General features: G+C 40.2%; 1 long non-coding RNA gene across 5 annotated transcripts in view; it reads right to left on the reverse strand.

Moving 5' to 3' along the window:
• LOC125182550 (uncharacterized) overlaps positions 1 to 21,618 on the reverse strand; it is a 77,544-nt gene that overhangs the window by 38,232 nt on the left and 17,694 nt on the right. Inside the window, exons 2-3 of one of the 5 annotated variants that reach the window (XR_010829705.1) lie at positions 11,170 to 11,305; positions 2,804 to 2,956 (exon numbers count right to left, since the gene is read on the reverse strand). This is a non-coding gene — a long non-coding RNA (uncharacterized lncRNA). Of the gene's footprint in view, positions 1 to 2,803; positions 2,957 to 8,217; positions 8,900 to 11,169; positions 11,306 to 21,618 lie in introns of those variants that run through there. The other 4 variants (XR_007162565.2, XR_007162567.2, XR_007162566.2 and 1 more) reach the window with 4 other exon arrangements.

A 21,618-nucleotide genomic window follows, 5' to 3' on the forward strand; every position in this document is an offset into this window, starting at 1 on the left:
CTGATGTGCACCTCAACATTTTCGTCATTTTTCCCAAGACCTTATATTCATCTCTTAGATCTTTTTTGTAATAAGGCTCATCTATTACCTTTTACGGTAAAATGCATCAAGTGATATATATTTATATGTAGTTTTACAATGTTTTCCCTTTTTTTTCTCTTAAAATTACTTATAAGCACCTCCATTTTCTTCCACTATAATAGTATGTCAATAACAGATATTAAAGTGGAATTTTCATTAATCTGTTACAATTTGAGTGTGGATATTCAAATATGTAGTTTTTACTATTCTTTGCAGTGTGTATGACTTTACATTTATCAACACAGTTCTATCAGTTGGTAATCATTTTTCTCATAACTCTTCTCAAGATTTCTCTACATTTGACTAAGGCAAATACCATCATACTACTTACAAACCACTCCACTTACACAGTGAATCTTGCCACGGGACAAAAAGTAGATCTGACCTGGGCATGAGATGAAACCCAAGGGAAGAAAGTGATTCATATAATAAAAGATGGCATATTAATGCATGCCTTTGAAGGTGCCACAGCTTGCCAGAGACAACTTCAATTTTGACATTCAAAATTCTACTTTGCAATGTTAATAACATTATTTAAATTTGTGAGGATTTTTTTATTATTATTTTTGAAGCTTCTAGGCAAACTTCCTCCCCCCCAAAAATCTGAAGCAAATTCCATGATGCGCTTTCAGAGTGTTTGCCAAATGAATAAGAAGGGTCAGTCTCCATACCTGTGTACAGAACTCTGTCCAACCAGCTAACAACAGATATGGGAACAGCAAAATCTTCTCTCAAGGGCATGAACATGGGAATGACATTCTAACAGGAGATGAGATACTTCCATCACAAGTTTCAAAGTTTTTGCTCAAAGCACAAACATGGTGACACTCAAGAACTTCACTCCAAACACAATAAGGAAACTCCAGTGGGAGCTGCCTCTTTCAATTTTACTTTTTTTTTCTTTTGAAAATTTTGACTCACCTTTTGGCAGCCATTAGCTGAAAATAAATATGCTCTAAAGTCACTTTTACAATAAATTTGGAATTTCTCTTCAGAATAACATAGTGGTGAAAGCAATTATATTGCTTATTGTACTTATATTGTCTTTGTTTTTATTCTATTATGAAACACTACGTTAAACCACCTTTCCTATTTACTAGATTGTGTCTTTATTCACATTCATGCCAGAGTGTTTTTGGGTGGATATCAAAATTCAGTTAACAATGCAGAAAATTAACGTTGCAGTTTTATAGTAGTTAAATTGATTTCTTTTAAATAAGGTGCATAAAATATCAATACTATTTTACATTTCAAAATAACTGATTTATTATAAACAGGATTGATGATTTGTAGTTAGAAAATATTTCAGGATTTTTTTCCACTTTATTTTCAGACAGAACTAATGATTTCTCCCAGTTTAGCAGTCTGACTTACTTTAAAGATGTGTTGCTCAAGTTTTACTCATACTGAGTTATTTAAATAGATTATTGGAAGTTATGTCTAAACATATGCTGTCATAGTTTCAAGTTTAAGTTTTAATATGTTTACATTTATAAGGAGAACTGTATGTAAATGACAGACAAATTGCAGTAAAACATGTATCTTAAATAAATGATTAATTTATTCTGTTTTATAGACAGCAGTCATGACATAGACTTGCAATCAACAGCGCATGCACAGTGATGTATGGAGAGACCTGTTCAGAGATACATACTGAAGATGACATCCGTCATATATTACCTTCCTTAATGAAAACCTAGACACCGAAAATATTCTAGCTAACGTATGTAGCTTAGGAGGTCATTTTACTTACAGATCAGCTCAGTTAGTTCGGTAAAAGACAAGTTATTTGTCCAGGTTTCACTTTAAGATCAAAGAGTATGATTAAAAGGAAAGCCAGCTTTTCAACTCTTTAAGAGGTCCTGTAAACTATATTGTCTGAGAAATAGTTATGAGTAGTGCCAACTACTAAATTTTATGAGTTTATGTTTCCATTTCAGGAAAGCTACTTTTTTTCCAAAACTTAAGCATAGTGTGAACTTATTACTTTGAACTTTTTTTTTTATGTACAACAGCACTCAGAAAGCAAATACCAAGACTGAAAAAAAAAATAGGACAGAAACAATGAAAAAATATTATTCTCTTTACCAGCAAGTGATAGTGATAGTAAGCAACAGCAATGTCCTCATTTATTCTCTTCCAAGCTCAAAATACTAAAAAGAAACAACATAAATTAAATGTGTCCTCAGAAAGGCAATTAAAAGGACAAGTAGCAAGGTGTGCCTTCTGCTGGAATGAAAAATAATTTTATTATTTTTTCAATGAAGGACGATCACTTTATTAAAACACTATATATTGCCCACAGAACTAAATAATAGGATTTAGGGGGAAAAAAGCTTAACCTATGCAAGCTTGCTCCATGATTGCTCAGTGCAAGGTAGTTAACTCACTGCACAGCATAGACGATTTAGTGCATAAAACCAAAAGAGAGTTGCAAAGTTAAGACACAAGACACAAGAACTTCTTTACTGCGGTGGCGAACACTGTGCATGTGTCACCTTTTGGGCCAAGTGAGCTAAAAGCAAATCACAGTCACTGGCTTCTCAACCACTGTCAAAAAGAGAAATATCACTCACTAAAAATGCCATAACTGTGCAAGGCAGAAAGGCCTTACAAACAGCAACCACTATAGGTTAAAAAAGCATGCTATAACCATAAAAATTGCAAAGCAGCTTAAATGGCCTTAATCAGATGATATGCAGCAATACTCAAGCAAACGCACCTCCATACAAGTTACTGCAAGGAATCAAGATTTTACTTTTCTGCTTCTTCCAAAATGTGGCTCTTCAGCAGCTTCACAGCTCACCCTGGTGTCATGCAGCTGTGTTGATTTGGTGTCTGGAATCACAGAAAGGATCTGCAGTCCAAAATCTGTCTGTTGCAAAACGGAAGGGGAGAGGGTAGCAAATCAATGGATTTTATTTCCTTTTAAGAGATGGAATGGCCTGAAATTGAAGCAGAAATTTACCCCTCCCTATCAAATGGTCTATTAACACATCTGTTAGCAAATAACCATCCATATCTAGCAAATATTTGTCCTACCTACCTACCCGCCCATTAAGGCAGTGAATGCTCAGGTTATGCATCCAAATCCCTTTTCTGCTTGGGCATGTAAGAAAATCAAGATGATTTGAACTGTTTAATTCCCCCAGGTGACATTCGAGGAAAGAAACCCTCACGTCTACACTTTACTTTGCAGCCTGACCAAGAACCATGTGCTGCCAACCTTACCTGTGGAAAAAAAACATGCACTTCTCTCCAAGTATGTTGCACGCCAGCACCCAGAGGACACAACCCAGCCATTCCTGCTGGGGCCTCTCGAGCCTGGGCCACATACCACAGCACACTAAAGTGGGGATGAGACACTCAGGGCTTGGTTGCTGCTCTGGAAAGCCAAAACTGGTGAAGCAAAAGCAATCCCTGCCTGCGTATTGCCTAGCTGTGTTTTTAACAAGGGTTAAAGGTTAGGTGCAGTACCACACAGACACAACTGGGCTGTTCGTGGTGGTGCACTTCATGCTATAGCAGTAAGGCACTCCTCCACCTTCCTGGGATGGGTGTTCAGGTAGCTGAAACCAGCTTGATGTCTTTGCTGAGGCAAAATATATGTACTGTAATACCCAGTGGTGTCATTAGCCAGTAAATGATGGTGCCACTTCAGAGGCAGGGTTGATATGGAGAGCTTAAAAAAGCTTTGTGGTCGCTGGAAGGAGAGACACTCAAGGGGTGCTTAGTAACATTAGCAGGAGAGACAATAAAATCTTAACTTTTGCTGTCCTGAAGGTAAATGAGCATCATTTCTAGTGCCCCATGGAACTATTTTGTTATGCCTTGCATTTGACATATGGCCAGCAGAGACACTGCACCCGCAGAGCACATGGAGTCAAGGAGAGCCCCTGATGCTCAGCAACACTTAGCACCCAGCTCGCTGCAACTCACACCTTGAGGTCCTGGCATGCTGAGAAAAATCTTGAGAGAATGCTGTGATCCTAGAATAACGAATAACATCTTCTGGGACATCTCTATAACATGAAAAAAGGAATGGCACAGATACCCCTTACTCTGCAAAACCCTAACAAGTAAGCCCACATGACACAGTGGAGCCAAGCAAACATATCAGGCTATGTCCAAGAGAAATTTAGTTATGTTTGTGCAGCTCTGTGCCCAAACCATGAAGCCTTGCCTCCCAGCATGACCAGATGGCTGAGAGTAGTCAGCAACCACCAAAGCCTTTACACACACTTGTTTTAATCATGCTGATGAGATAAGTTCTCCTCAGATTTTAAAGAGCTTCAAATTTGTCTGTATTTCCTGTATCTGCCACTTATCTTTTCACAAGACTATTCCCCCATGCCCTCCAAGGGCTAAATCCATTAAAATATGCAGATGGATTGAGCTGATTCTCTGATATTTTATTTTCAAGGAGACCGAGATCCCAGGTCACCCTGTAGCCATGGATATGCTAGGTTACTGGTGAGCACAGTTTTATGTGATAATGAAGATACCTCTGTTTGTCCAGAGAAGCTCTCAAATAATGGAAATCAACACAGATCCTCATTCAATAAAATAGAAATTGTCACCATTTTGCTGTGCTTCCGCCAGAGCAACATATGGTAGCACAGCTGACAAATATAATCTTTTCCTTTTTTTTTTTCCATTTCACATGCACATTTCGTTTTGCAGAATACTAAGACTTTACATAAATTGTCTGTTAACCCCTTGCAGTCACAGCATTCACTGCTTGGGCTGCCTTGAGCTCTTGAGAGCTAGAGTTAAAATGCAGCTGAACACTCAGTGAATGGTTTAGGCCTTCGGCAAATAGCCTACTTGCACCTTTTGCAAGGAAAATCTGTTCTTTTTTTTACCTTCTACATTACCCAATTTTATTTTTTTTAAAGGTTAAACAGTTTACTCTAGCTATATCAAAGCTTTCTGATACAGTAAATTGATATTCAATTATCCTGCTGCTTTCTTCAGGTGGTTTTCAATTCCAAGCTGCATATGCACGAGGAATTTACACTGATGTAGCCTATTTACACTGGTTGTACCAATTTAATGAAACTAAACTATGTCCATTTTGCTTCTCCAGTTAGTCATATGTTAGTCATCATAGCCACACTCAGATCAGCTTCTCACCGCTCTAGTCTCCGATGAAAGAACCATCTCAGTGACCTTAGTGCAAGTCCAGTATCTGAGAGAAATCTCAGGAGCTTTCCTAACTTGGCACCAAAGCTCATTTATTTTACTCACACTGGTTTTCAGCTCTTGTCAAGCCATCCACATGACAAACTATGAAAGCTCTGCTCATAATTCTCGTGAATACAAGCAGCAGTCATTTGAGATCAATGAGGGGAAAGATGCGTCTCTACGTTTTCGTAGGGCACCCAGTAATATGACTTGAGGCTGCAGTGGAGGTATTCACACTGTCTCATTGCAAGTAGCAACCTGGGTATGTATGTTAGTCTAAGTTAACCTTAAATCACCTTCTGGAGGCTGAATTTATAGTGAACCTAGAGAAGCTAGCTCCTAATCTCTGTATTACACAAGGAGCCTAAAGCCGAGCCATACGAATGCCATCTGCCAAGGCTGGCTTCACTCAGAAGGATAGCAGTTATGGGTGGGGTGCCACTCGGAGAACCTTGAAATGGGCCGGTATGACCACAGAGCAAAGCAACTCACTGTCAGGTGAAACCATTTGTTCCAACGAGGATTAATTACAAAGAATAAAGCACCTAATTTGTTTGGCTTAAAATCACATTGGGTATGGAGGCAAAAGTACAGCAAGAAAGCCAATTGCAATTGGGGCCAGTGTAAGGTCTTGACATAGATAAGGCATAATTCATATATATTTAGCTGGACCACTTCTTAAACATATTTGTCTCCAATTTGTGAGGAGAAAAGTAAAACCTGCTTTTCACAAATGTCATTTGTTTCCTGACAGTTTGCAAAAGCATACTCCAACAAACAGTTGCTTTTAATGACTGAGAGCACCTGCACAAGCTAAAGGGAAAGAGTGGGGGTTGAATCACAAACTTCTGACACATATGCTATATATTTCAAAACTAAAGACTGCTAATCTGAACTGCAACAAAGAATTATGAAGGAAAATGTATTGAGGTGAAAACCAAGAGTTGAATATGATGTAACCTCTACTCCAGATTAAGACAATTCTACATGGTTTACCCAGACTTTCAGTACTAGCCAACAACATCAACAACACGTCAAGCTAGATGGGAACCTTTGGTCTGATTTGGTGTGCATGTTCTTATGAGAATTATGAGCAGAGCTTTCATAGTTGATACTTTGTGATACCTGAAAACCTGAGTTATATGTTCGTTATTTAGATTTTCAGCTGACTGGAGGTAAATTTTGCCTAGAGTAGGAAGGTCTCTGCCACAGTAAAATGCAACCTCAGTAATGTCAATCAACATCAAAATATTAGACACCCTCTGGAGAGACTGATTTTAAGTAATATATATATATATAGCTGAAGACTTTTATTTTCACTTGAATGCACACTTTGGAACTTGCCATTTTGTTAGCTGACACATCTCAAGCATTTGCTTACTTTTTATGTTGTTCATTTCACAGACTGATACTTTCATATTATATCTAAACAAATTATCAGATCCCATCTCCTTGGAAAACTGTATCCTATTTTATTACATACAGTAAACAAAACCTTTGGGGGAAAGAGGCACATTATGTCTTTTACAAATCACTGCATTTTTCCAGATGTATGGTATGTTAGAAAACTGACACAAAAGATGTGAATTGAGTTAACGAGCCCTGCTATATTTTCACCAAAATGGGCTGTTGGTTCATTTGAATAACTTTGACCTTTCCTGTTTATTGCCTTTCTAAAAATAATAAAAAAATAAAAAATCAAAAATCCATAGCCAATCATTATGATGACCACAAGTCTACTCAGGCACCTTGACAGCTGAATCACCATCTCACATCAAGAGATTTAGCCTTGGGCATCTGGCTGAGCTGACACACATTAGTTGGTCCTTTTTATGCATTTAATGTCTTTACAGTTCTCATATTTTTTCTGTTTTTACACCCTCCAGTTTGGTTTTGTTGTAGAAGAAGATAAAATACATGGCGCATAATGAATACAATTAACACGTGGTAATTCTTTGCTGTCTCTATGATAAAACTAGGCACAAAGGAGGATGCTTAGATTCAAAAAGAATAAAATAAAAATTAGAAGTACCATATATTTGGGCAAAAGTAGAACAAAAATATCAAACTGCTAAAAGCCTAGAATTTAAAAAAAAATCACTATTTGTAGCCACAGTGCAGGAAGGCAAATTGAGAGAAAGGTGAGAGGGAAAAGCCAAAAGGATATTATGTCCCCCTGAACTTCAGATTCCCAGGCTTTTGTTGCCTGGTGCTCTAGATGTACAGTTTTTCTAAAGTGATGCAAAAAATACCTTTGGGACACAGCAAAATTCACACATGGTCCTGATTCAGCAACCTGACTCACTTCACATGGGAATAGTCCCAACTGGTTTCATCTCCCAGTTATGACTTCAGTGATAGCCACTTTAGCTGGTTTACTCATGCAAACAAACATTATTCCAAGTGAGCAGAGCCTGTAGTCTAGAAATGCCCCTTTCCCTCCTCCTCCACACACACACTCCCAACCCAAAGTGATATTTAAAATGAAAAAGGAAAATGGAGGGAGGATGAAATATAAGCCCTGAATGGTATTTTTCAAGGCAAAGCCCAAGGAAATTTGTTAACATAGTCCCAAATCTATTTTGCAGTCTTTGCATTTTAAATTCTCGGGAAGGAAGGTGTCATTTTCTTTAGATCCTACTTCATTGCTAAGATTTATATATCAGGAATAAGAAAGCTGAAAACCTAGCAAACAGAAAAAAAAGAAAAAAAAAACAAACATGACGGTTTGGTCAGGACACATTTCCTGACTGTACTCATACAGGTTCTTCTCCCCTTTGAAAAAGTGTTCCACTAGAGCCCACACCCAATCTTTCATTTTCTTCAGCTCCACAGCCTTCCCACCCATAGCTATGTCTCTTGCAGTCAAAGCCAGAGACTGCTAACTGCAAAACACATCATATTTTTGATTAACTGAATTAATTAAAAAATATAAATACCAGGCATAAGGTTGGTAAATCTGTTTACCTGTGTTTATTAATTTAGACAGCAGGCAAACTACATTCTACTTCTTGTGAGTTAATATTTTGCATTCAACTAATATAGCATTGTTGTATATTGGACTCTCTTTAGTACTGGCTATGTAGGGGCCAGGCTGCATAAGTAGATTTGTAAGTTTTACACACTTAGACGCATATATTTTACGGGAGCAGAAGGCCAGTTTAGGCATTGTAGACCCTTTGTGCCATGAACTTTGCAAGCCATTCTGAAACTGCAGGACAATTATCTCGGGGTATGTCTCACACACATGGTATGCTTTGTCTGAGGAAAGGTTTTCTTTTTTGCTGAGCACCAGGAGGGTCTGGGGAGCAGAGCTCCTATGTGTTTCTTCGACATGTAAGTCGACGGTGGTATCCTGGTGGCAAGTTTTCCTCAAAATAAAGAGGGGACAAATACATTGTACTGATCATTATATTGTCGTTGAGCAGAACTAGAAACGGGAGAGAGGAGGCAGAGAATGAAAGTAGCCACCCATACATTATTACTGTGTGGAAATCGCAGCCCAGGCAAATTCAGTTTAGTCTCACATGCTGTCCTTGAAAAATGTTGCTGATTGCTTTAAGTCTGTGACTTAAAAAGTCTGAAGTTCCCTTGATTCCAGAGGACAATCTGTGTTGATTCCGCCTTCCCACTGAAATAAACAAACAGGAATGAGGAAGAGAAAATTTGCAAGACTGCACCAGAGAACTATTTGGGTTTGAATACAAACTAGCAGCACATCTATGCTAGGGCAGGCAGGAGAGTAGTGCTCCACCTACTCTCTCATAACCCTGCTGAGTTATACTGGTTTGAAGCTGGCATTTCCTCAGGCTTCTGGGAAAAAATAAATAAAAAGAAAGAAATTAAGGGGAAAAAAAAAAAAACCTCTGGAACTCTGTATAAAAAAGTTTTAGATATATACATCTTAATTGCCACAAGCATCTTCAAGGACCAGTGCTGGAGACTCGGAGACTTCACTGCTTCACTGACTCCTAACTCTGCACCAGGACAGAAACTTCAGCAGTCCATAACCCTAACTGTGGCTCTGAACAAAAGGACCCAGAGAGCTGTTCTGGGCTGTACAACTCAAATGAGGATTTATTGTATCTCTGCTTAATAGCATCGAATTAGCATATTCTTTGCATGCCTAGTGTTTCCTACCAATCAGTTCAAAGGACTCCACAGAGCACTAGTTATCAGCATAACCCATCGGAAGATGAACAAATTCCAAACAGAACTGCTCAGAATGTTCTGATTTTTAGTATTTCCATAACACTTTTTAACTTGATGTTTCTATTTTCAGTTACAGATGTGGGTGATAAAAAGACAGGCCTTCACACAATTTTCAGAACCAAAGTTCAGCCTGCTCCAGTTTTAACTGTTCCTCTTAGATAAATGGAAAATACTTCGCTATTATAGAATTTTTCCAAACCAATAGTATATTTTGTTCAATAGCATTACAAGCTATTTAACAATTACAAGATATTCAGTGCAGAGCAGGGAAAAACTGTCTTATTTTTCTAGTAAATACTACTGCTATTTTCCAACTTGGTATGATTGCCAGAGAGAGCTTAGGCAAAATAAATATAGATAGTGCAAAACAAGCTATAGAGACAGCAGGGGAAAATTTTCAGACACCACTGGAATCTTATTAAAATATTTAAAGTGAGAAAGCCCAAATTATCAGCCAAATCCAACTACAGGAAATATGTGATACTTTATTAACAGCTGTGATAGTATGTTTGTAATAACTTTCATCTGTTTCAGGTACATCCAGGTGGTTCTTCCACCCATTTACCACCTCGGCAGTGCTAAGGAGGGAATTGATGCCTTTAGGTGAAAGCTCTGCAAGCACAGCCGCTGCTTCCTTTCTGCATCAGCCTCAGCAGGAAAAGCTTCCTTGTCCTACACTGCAGGGACCACCACCAAGGGTAATTCAATTTCCACGCCTATTCAGCCCCGGCTCTGCACACTGATACTGCCAACCACCAGCTCCAGTTTGTCCCTGCAAAGCGCTCACCGCTGTGGCATCGAGGGCTGCTGCCCATGGACAGCAGGCTGCTTCTCCCACAGAGAACATGTCAGCGAATCAGTAGGTTAACCGAGATAACCAACGCACTGCAGAACAGCTCTTAACTTGACATCGTATGATTGATCATTTGCCATTATTGACTTTGGCTTTATGTCCATAGGATCCATCTGAGGGACTATGCACTTATTTATTGGTTTCTATGAACCCTTTGCTCCTGTTTGTATCAGTTGCCCTTGTGCACATGCGCACCCCATTAGGTTTTCTTTTCTTTTTCATTAATCTGCCCAAAGACAGTCTAGAAATCCAAAAGAGCGTTGTCAGGAGAGTCAAGTGATTCACGTTTGACTGCGATGTTTAAAGTTTACCCTGGCAAATACATACTGTAGCTGCTAAGGAAAATATTCAGCGCAGATGAAAAGGGATGTCTTTCTTTCCCCTTATCATCATGCCTAAATATCCCTGTTTTGTAAAACAGTCGAGCTGTTAAGTTCTATGCTAAGGCACGTACACACTTTGGAAAGGTAATTTGAAAGCGAGTTGAGCCATGACAAATAGGGACAGCTGGCCTAATTGAATCATTTGATCTAAGACAGCTCAACTTGGTTATCCTCACTGCAGCCCACATTGATATTAGCGAGTGAATCATTAGCCATGAAATCATGTCGACTTTCCCAATGCAGCGTTCTTGACATGACAGGGAACGCAGTCTGCCTTTCATTACAGCACCAATGAGTTCTTTAGTCTGTCATGGAGGGAGGAAAAAAAAAAAAAAAAAGAAAGAAAGAAAAAAGTGCCTTGAAAACTTTTATGCTCAGCAACAGAAAGTAATTTGTTCCTATCTACATCCTAGAGCAGTTAAAAGAAAGGCACTGTTGTTGTGTCTCTGTTACCTGTGTTACCTGTTAGCCACGGTGGCGAGCCTTGCTCTGGGTGCACATTCAGCATCCCTCAGCACCCATGCAGCCTGCTGCTGGGACACCAGCCCTCTGGCACTCTGACCAGCCTTTGCTGCCTCGTCCGATGCTCCTGCAGACAAAAGAGTGTGCAGTTAGCCACCCTAAAAATGGTTTGCAACATTTATGCATTGACACTCTTTTTTGTACAGGCTATTTATAGCAGTAACTTGTTATGTCATAACTCATTTGTACATTAATTAATAGTGGGCTAAAGTTGCATCTTTGGCATTTAGACTGCAATTTTTGGCTTTTTTTAAAATGCTAACTGGATTGCTCCTAATCTAGCTCACATTTCAGCCATCCTAGCACAAAAATAATCAGCAGATTTTTTTTATTATTATTATTTTTTTTTCCAAATATCTCCAATGTATTTAGGAAGAGATATCACTCTTTAAAGTCTTTCCTCGATTTGCAAACAAATGGTCTCATCCCGCTGCTATTGAATTGAATGGAAATTTTCAATGGGAACAGAGCCAGAACCAGATCCCAGGCTCTTTTAACAGTCATAGGTGGACAAAATTACCTGATGGTGTAGATCAGATTACTGGTGGCAGGACCAGACAAACATAATTTGGGCAAAACTAGGAGCCTGATGAAATCTGGATAATATCCAATTAAGGAAAAGCGACAGGAGCAGATTTTTTTTGCAAGTTAGTGAGACATGCCAGCACTGGACTGGGACAAGTTTCAGACCTTGGAAAAGAGACCTAGCATGTATTATTTTGCCAATAGTGGTCTAAAGATTCTCTCTGTAACCTACCAGGGAGAGCAGAAGAAGAGAAACAAGCACAGGGACAGGAGTACTTGTAAATCGAAACCAAGCAATCCCCAAGGCAAAGCTAAAGAAATTGCAAGCCTGACAAGGTACCAGAAAGGCCGATAATGGCTCCAACATCTTATTTTCTTAGTGGGGGCTTGATTCATAGGAGCTTTTCTTTCATTTAATATATGAAAGCTAGGTGCAGAGATTTAATTTAAAACTCTGTTACCCTGTAAGAAGCAGCTATTGGGAAGCACAGCTCTTTCCATCCCAAATGTGGAGTTACAATCTATGTCATGAAGGTTGGGAAGTGATCATTGTTAACCAGAAGGGGAGAACCTCGCCAGCTTGCCTTCTGGAGAGCTGGAAATGTAACAGTAGCAAATGTGTAGGAGATAATCAAGATTGAAATTAGATGTACAGAAAGGGCACAGGCTTTTTCAAAGAAATAAAATTGTGAGAAATTTTCAAGACATTGACGCCAATGCTTTTCTCAATTTTTGCATGAAAACACCCTTTATGAGGATGGCTACTTGCGTTCAGGGTAGGATTTCTGTTCAGCACAAATCATGGTTAGAGGGCCCAAGACTTAGGAAATTCATCTGCCTGAGTTAGCGTCCTAACTGCTTGGTTATAATGGAGTAGTGATCCTTAATTGAGCAGTTTTGTGCAAATAACTATATACATCATAGAGAAGGCAGCTATTTGTCTATCCTGCTGATTAGACTAATCACCTGGGATGTGGGAAACCTGTGTTCAGGCCTCCCCTGTGCCTGATAAACCATGTTTACACTTCTAATACTGTTGGTAGAGCCCTGCAGTACTGGAAACCATCTCAGGACTGGACCTGAATTCGCAAGACCTGATGCATCATTGCTGCACCACAGGCAGCGATTCTGAATCACACCGGATAAACGTGGAGACAGATTTGTCTGAGCAGGAACACCAGAGCTCAGGTATCTGCTGTGCCCCACCGCATGTGTAAAGCAAGATCAGCTGTACTAAAAACCACTCCCAAGAGATACATGGCTAACCTCATCTTAAAAGCCTCCAGAGATGGAACTACCATGTTTTCCATGTCACTCATCCCATGCTTATCCATTCCTCTCATTAGAAAGATTTATTCACTCTGCAGCATGAATCTCAGCTGTATAACAGCTTGAAGACTGCTGTTATATTTCCCTTCAATCTTTTGAATTGAAGTGAAGGCATTCCTTATTTTCCTAGCTACTTGGCTCAGTCAGGGCCAAGATAGGCTTTGTAACTGTAAGTTATGTATTTTTTAAATAGTTTGTTGTTCTGAGATAGGAAAAAAACAAACAAACAAAAAAAACTATATATACTATATATCCACTAAACTTTTGGGAAGCAATTAGTTTTCCACCCTTTGAAAAACCAGGTGAGATATGCTTGCCAGTTTTCTGCTATTGCTCACACTTTCTACCAGCTGATGAGCCAGTGTGACCTAAAGGATTTGTTGTCAATTGTTTAGGACGTTGCTTCATCTGTAAGGAAGGCACAATGATTATATGTAGGTCAGCCCAAATGTGTGCCAATGAAACTTTCATATCATCACTGTCTTGCATTCAGTAGATGTCACACATGCCACAGAAAAGCTAGTTCAGAAAGATTTTTATTAGTTCTGAAGTTTTTCATTAGCAGTGTATATATGCATGTCTGTTAAATATGTCAGATTCTCACATTTCTTAGGGAGAAGAAAACATATATATTTCAGAATTTCCTAGAATGGTCTCAGGTGCCTTCTTTAAAATGTCAGGAAAGTGACAGTTGCTCTCCTGAGCTCTCTCAAAGCACCCTATGCACAAGCATTTAAATCTGGAAAGTAGATTTCCTGCCTTTCTAAAGTACATAGCAAGACCATTTTTAACATCGGACTGTTCACATGGTAATAGGCCTTAAATTTCTCCAAAAAATCCATGACACTTTCCTACCCTGAGCTGTAATGTAGTTTTTCAGTGTACACAGTAAACTGCAGGAAAAAAAACAATGCTCTGATGACTCTTTCATATTGGCTGCTGAAGGAACTGGAATTTGGGTTAATAAATGGTGAATGAGGTGCCTAACTTCATCAGTCCAGTTCAGCCAGGCAGGCTCTTGTTGATTTTTCACCAGTGTAGAAGTGAAAAATCCACAATGGAAGAGTAAGCTATTCCTTTCATGCATACACTGCACAACTTTTCTGGTTTCATATTTCTAGTGCTTGATAAGGTTCAATTTTTTCCTTTCCCAAATATACTTGGAAAACTACAGGCATTGGTTTTCCATTCCTTTCTGCCTTCCAACATTCTAATTTCTTTCAAAAGTCAGTTAAAGAATCTTCTCAAAAATATAATTTTCACAATGTTTTCTCAAAGCTATACATAGCTTCACTGCCTTCATGCTCACAATCGGACATAAAGCTTGGTGAATTTTAGGAGTCTTCTTTAAAAATCTAACACCTTTCAAAATTACAGGGATAGCATTGGTTACAATTTCTTCATCTGTCCAATTTCCTCTAACCTAAAGATGCAAGGTTTATTTAGTACTTAGGAAAAGTGAATGTTCGCTGTCTTGCAAGAGTCTGATTTAGTAGCTTGTTTCAGCCTGAAACACGGTAATGTAATGCTTTTATTCACTGATGAATTTGAGCAGTACAGCGTTAATCACTCTCACTACCGTATGTCACCTGAATAATCAACAAACCCCAATGATACATGGTCCTAGATCCTGTAGAGTGCCATTTATCACTGATGCAGAGCCTGTTTGTTCTTGACATGTCTTATTTGTGCAGAATAAGCAGGGAATTTACTGCATAAATAATGCTAGGTGGGCATCATTTAAACACAAATACAAGGGAATCTTGTAGAGGTTTGAATCTATTCAGAACCACATATGTCTAAAAGAGGTAGAAATGGTGGGAAAATGGAACTTCACCAGTAATTGTAAAAATGCATTTAAATTATTTGTAACTTTCAATAAAAAAGATAATCTGCATGTACTGATTAACTATTTAGGATACATGCAACTACTTGTGCAGTTTGTCAGATTTTTGGTGTGGAGAGTTTCAGCTGAAGTTCAGAAGACTCTGAAACAACCAGCCTCAGCTTTTACAGTGGTTTTTGTTGTTGTTGTTTTTTGTTTTTTTTTTCAGTGTTGTTTGCACATCCTTGCCTGAGTGGATGAAGACATTTCTACTCTTTGCACAGTTTTTCTGTCATTTAATGTCAGAGACGATGGCAGGACAGTAAAACACATTCCAAATGTCAGGACGGGGACTAATGGGACAACGATGCTGTTTCCCACCTCTTGCCCTGCCTGACACACAGCAGGTAGCTGCGCAACCCTTCCTGTGCCCTGTCCTTACCCTCCTCCCACACAGAGCATGGCAGATGCAAGATCTCATGTATGGATGCTGTATGGATGCTTTGTTGCTTAACTTCCAATGGGAATTAGATTCCAGTCTGCAAATTGGTAGAAGCAATGGAAATCTATCTCCATGCTTCTCTCTCCTAAAGATGTAAGACTGCATTTCAGGAAGAAATAATCCAAGAGCTAACAGTATCTGTCTGAATATTGAAAAGCAACAAGAGAGGACTGTGAAGTCTTGGCAAAGTGGCACAAATCAGGTAAATTTAGCTACAGCCAGTTTTACGTGTGAGACTGAAATCAACCTTTACAGCAACAGGGAATATTAAACTCTACAAAGGGTGACCCATCAGGCACAAAATGGCAAAAGATGGAAAAATATTGAAATAACACATATGTATCAGCAAAACATCCCTAAGCAGTATGACTCAAGCACTGCCATGCGTGAGACATAAATTAGATATTTGGTAATCCCTCAGAGACAGTCTAGCTGCTGTAACTCTCATATTTCTATATATGAGGTATTTTCTGAGCTGAAAGCTTGTTCAAAATCTCAATCTTACTATGTTAGAATTATGCTGTAAACCTAATGAGGTTATTTGCGGGTAATGAAACTGCAGAACTTGAGAAACATGAGCAGCCTGTACAAGGGCAGCACTGCACTTCACAGTTACTGGAAAAGTCCTTCAAATGGTCTTGAAGAAGTCTTTCTACAAGCTCTGCAGCCCAGCTTGGGACAAAGTTGTTCATCCTGCCACAGATAAACAACTTTATTTAGAAATTTGAGGGCTATTAAACAAGGTGAATTTCCCAGATGAATCAGCACAAATTTATTAATCCAGGTGTTACTGTAATTGTGATTCATTGGGGAGAGGAACACTGTTCAATGGTCCTCAAACTTACACTTCCATTTAGAGTTGTGCTGCAAGCACAGGACTGTGAGCTGCTGGCTGCCTTAAAATCCTGTATATTTCCTTATATTCTGCCATCATTTGAATTTAAGTGTGTTAGGAATTCTGGTCTTATTTTTCTATTTATAAAGAGATTGTTCACAGTCAGGTCTGTCCCTCTAACCTCTTGTATCTGCAGCACTACACTTACTATTTTCCAATCATAAAGTAATAGTCAGAAGGAGGAAAACCACCACCTGATCACAAAACAGGACTGGGATGCATCTCAGTCAGTGAGTGCAAACTTCACTATCACAGACAAATACGTAATTTAAAATTAATCCCACTCCATTTGGAAAACATACATGTATATCATTTTCCTGCCTTGTAGTAGAAGACTGTTAAAAAAAGAAACACAACAACGAATACTACTGCTCCAAGTATCTTGCCAAAGCTTCCAGCTATATCTTCCTCAACACACTGATTCATTGTAATCTTTATCTTTACCTTTTTAACAGTCTTTTTTGTCCCCCATACTTCTCTGCTGTGCCAGAGGAGATGGACCAAGTTGTCACTGCTTTCAAACCTTTCCACTCTTTACAGAGATGAACCTGTACAAACACAGCCCACAGACACCATACAACAGGACCAGATATCACAGAATTTTGTTGCTCTTTGTGGTAGTGTTCCTGCATCTCTCTGCAATGCCAAAGAGATTTGTCATCTCATGAGATTGTTGTCTCATTTTTGCACATTCCTGAAATCACGCATATATAAGCCGTAATGACTGACGTTCAAGGAAAAATGGATGGATCTACACTTGCATATACAGAGTTTTTAAAATAATTAAAAATAGTGGGACATGGGATACTTGTGATAAATCTGCTCCACCGGCATCACCTGTTAAAGGGCGCACATAGCTACAGCACAGTGGAAATGTCAAGCTATTGCCCAGCAGGAGAAAAGCTTTTACCTAACAGTTCGCAGGTATCTATCTACAAAATCAACAGATTGTTGATTCTCTGATTGTCATCAGAGTGGCCTTTCAGTTGCCCACCATGCGTTTACTCCCTAAGCTCTGCGTATCTATGGGTTTAATTTTGTTTGCTGAAATCTTTAAGTCACTCACTGAGGCAATCAGCTCTGGTGCTGGCTCGGCCCATAGCGCAGTGAGGGATTACAGTGCACTGGGTGGGTTCCAGTACCAGGGAAACCCCAGCAGAGGAGGGAGCCACAGCTCTCCCAGGAGCAGATGACAAGGCGTGGGCAGGGCCAGGAGGAACAGTGGCCACCCCCACAGGGACAAAAAGCGGCCCTAAGGATTGCCTCAGCCAGAGCAGACAGCCATGGCAGGAGGGCACGCAGGGAGGGCCCGTCCTCTAAGGAGGGCCTTTCCACTGGCTGAGTGGGAGATGTGAAACACACACAACCCAGCAACCAGGCACTGTTTTATGACCATCTAAGTGCAGCTAATCAAGGAGCAGTTTGTGCACCAGTTCACTCAGAAGGGGGCAAGAAGACCCCTTCGCCTCTGGTCTTAGTAGCGCACACTCTCTCAGGTATGGTTTCGACATGCCACAGAGCTCGTTCCCCAGCAGCTGTTGGAATTGCTGTGTCAGCTGTGTCAGTCGTCCACCCAGACAGACCTTCTGACAGTGGATGCAGCTCCGCAGGCCTCAGGTTGCAGGGTTGCTTCTCTGTGAAGCTGGGGCTGACAGTCATCTCTTCTGCCGAAGGTGTGGCGGTGTTGTTGATGAGTTATGTCACCAGGTCAAGGACTTACAGGAGTGTGTAAACAGGCCACATAGCATTCATGAGGATGAGCAAGAAATAGGATATTCTCTGAGACTGTAGAGCTCCCCATATCCAGTGGTATCCTGGAGTACATTAGGAAGAACACTGCCATCAGGCTGGAGGAGATCCTCCTCATTTACTCAGCCCTGGTGATTACTGTGTCCAGTTCTGGGCTCCCCAGTAGCTGGGAGACATGGAGTTCCTGGAGTGAGTCCAGAGGAGGGTTACTAAAATGACTGAGGGTCTGGAGCATCTCTCATATGAGGAAAGGTTGAAGTAGCTGGGCCTGTTCAGCCAGGAGAAGAGAAGGCTGAGGACAGATCTGATCCATGTGTATATATTAAATATCTGAAGGGACATTGTCAAGAGGATAGGGACAGACTCTTCTCAGCGGTGCCCAGCAATAGGATGAGAGGCAATGGGCACAAAAGTAAAAACCATGCAATTGTTTCTTTATTTTAACAGCACCCAAGATCACAGATCATTAGGATTCTGTTGAATACACTGGGGCTTCATGTCTCTTCAGAAGCCAAAGATTAATCTGTTATATTTTGCTGTGGTGACTGAAGAGTGACAGGAAGTAACCAAAGCATCCAGGCTAGGATGAGAAATACAAAACATTCACAAAAACTGTCTGAAGCCTTCCACAAACAAGTGCAGAATTAAAGCTATACACCCACTGCCAGCTCTGAACTATGTATGCCCTGCCACAACCAGGCATGTATGGATGAAAAAACAAAAGGGAAAGAAGGCAAGATGGGAAAGGAGCTGCATGGTGCTGCAGGAGATGTTGATAACTGCTCACACAAAGCTTGTCCACGGTGACTCTACCGTCTGCTCAGTCAGCCCCATCTCGTCGTCACCAAACAACAGGCTCCAGTTGATAACCATGTCTTCCACTTCGTCTCTCATCGTTAGCCAAAACCAGAACAGGTCAGAGGCGCTCTCATATGTCTTGCCCTAGGATTGAAAGAGTTTGGTGTTTTTTTGGAAGGATTTAGAGGTGCTGGTCCTGATTTGTGAAACAGGAAACTTCACAGATGTCCAGCCCACAGTCTGAACCTCACTGACTCCACAGGATGAAAAAGATAATAATAACAATAGCATTTTGTGGTTGGACACACATTTCCTCAAAGCCTAGAAAGAGGAAGATGTTTTCAATGCGGCATCCAAACTCTTATTTAAAATTAGAAAATCAGAGGGCCTCAATAGAGGAAGAGAGAAATAGAGAAAGGCCATGAAAACAGAAAGTGAAATGAGAGTGAAGATTTACTTATAATCTAAGGTTATTTTTTTTTGATTAGCATGTTTTCATTTAAATTCCTGAAATCCACACTGAAGATTTTTGAGAAATGTCTGATTTCTGTTGTCCTTAATTTTTGTGCCTAATAAGGAAATTAATAGGACTTAGTCTGAGACTATTCTTTAAGTAATAAATTAATAAATTCTTTAATAAATAATAATAAGAAGTTCCTAAGGAGTTTTATGAGACTGCAACATCCCACAGAGGAAGTCAGTCGTATGTTCATAGCATACTACAAATTTTGCTAGAAGGGGAAGTCTAATTGAAATTTCTGTATATAAAATTAATAAAGAAACTCTCATTCAATGACATCCAGTTTCCATCACTAAATAAATAAATAAATAAATAAATAAAAGATGCTAAAAATTTCACCCATTTACACCTTTTTTTTTTCTTAAGTATTGGAAATTAATGGAACAATCCCTACTATTCCTTGCCACAATCCCTATATTCTTTTGGATAATATACAATAAAAGATACTCACTTTCATTTTCATCAGAAGCCAGAAGTTGTACCTGATCTCTGATCACCCATTCTTTTTATCAGTCACATAGTTCATTCCTTTAGAAATTCACTCTAGTTTAACAATATTTCCTGTCACTACTAAAGACCAGGATGAGATCAGGACTAGAATAAAGTGCTTTCCATTGGCTTAAAGAAAAAAATAAGTGGATGGAATTGATCCTTTTGTTTAAACATTTTTCACCACAATGTGGTGGTTTTACTCGGGTGGGCGGCCGAGCTCCACCACATCTGCTCTCTCGCTCCCCCTCCTCAAAGAGGAACGGGGAGAAAATACGATGAAAAGGGCTCAAGGGTTGAGATAAGGACGAGGAGATCGCACAGTAATTATCGTGATGGGCAAAACAGACTCAGCATAGGGAGACAGTAAGATTTATTGCTTATTACTAACAAGCTAGAGAAGCGAGAAACAAAGGAAAGAAACCAAAAGCACCTTCCCCCCATCCGCCCTCTTCCACCTCCTCCCCCTGAGTGGTGCAGGGGAACAGGGGAATGGGGGTTACGGTCAGTCTATAGCGCTTCTTCTCTGCCGCTCCTTCTCGGTCACTCTCGTCCCCTGTGCTGTGGGGTCCCTCCCACGGGATGCAGTCCTTGCTGAACTGATCCGGCGTGGGCTGCCCACAGGCAGCAGCTCTTCACGAACTGCTCCAGATATGGGTCCATACCACGGGGTCCATCCCTCAGGAGCAAACTGCTCCAACCTGGGTCCTCCACGGGCAGCAGCTCCTGCCAGGTCACCTGCTCCTGCGTGGTCTCCTTTCCACGGGCTACAGCTCCGGCCCGGAATCTGCTCCGGCAGGGGTCTTCCACAGGCCGCAGCCTCTGTCGGTGCAGGTCCACCTGCTCCACCGTGGTCTCCTCCACGGGCTGCAGCGTGGAACCTGCTCCACCGTGGTACTCCATGGGCTGCAGGGGGACAGCCTGCTTCACCATGGTCCTCACCACAGGCCGCAGGGGACTTCTGCTCCGGCGCCTGGAGCACCTCTCCCCCTCCTTCTTCACTGACCTTGGTGCCTCCAAGGCTGTTCCTCGCTCCTCTCACTCTCCCAGCTGCTGTGTGGCGCAGCGTTTTTTTTTCGCTGACTTAAATATGCTCTCACAGAGGCGCAAAACAACATCACTTATTGGCTCAGCTCTGGTCAGCAGTGGGGCCCTTACCAAACATGGGGCAGCTTCTAGATCCTTCTCACAGAAGCTGCCCCTATGGCCCCCTGCTACCAAAAACCTTGCCACGTAAACCCACTACACACAGCCAAGGTGGAAAGTTTGATACCACTGAAATTGCTGTGTTACTAATGATTCACTATAACACAATTTTTTGTTATGTTACTTTAAGCTAAAAAATTTCACTTCCTAACCAAACTTACTATCACTGCAGAACTTGAATAGCAATAGCTCAGTTCAAATGTAGCCAAACTAGGCTTAACATCCTAAAACTTGAGAGCTTCATTAAATATTAGATTAATTTAATGTGTTTTTTTTTTTAGATTAATTTCAGATTAATTCTCACATAAGCATTTGTGCAGCACAAGCAGTATCTTTCCTTTCTGTCAGTTTCATCATCTGATGGAGGGTGGAAAGATGAAAATGTATAGAGAAGATGTACAGTGATAAAGTAAGTTGAAGAAGATTTAATTACAGTCTATTATTACATATTTTGCCATAGCAAGCATGAAAAGGTAAAAGAGTAACATAAATTTGCAAATGATTAGAGTGATAGAAGATACTGGAGCATCTTAGATAAATAG

Source organism: Anser cygnoides, chromosome 2 (genome assembly GCF_040182565.1).
Source record: "Anser cygnoides isolate HZ-2024a breed goose chromosome 2, Taihu_goose_T2T_genome, whole genome shotgun sequence".
Classification (NCBI taxonomy): Eukaryota; Metazoa; Chordata; class Aves; order Anseriformes; family Anatidae; genus Anser; species Anser cygnoides.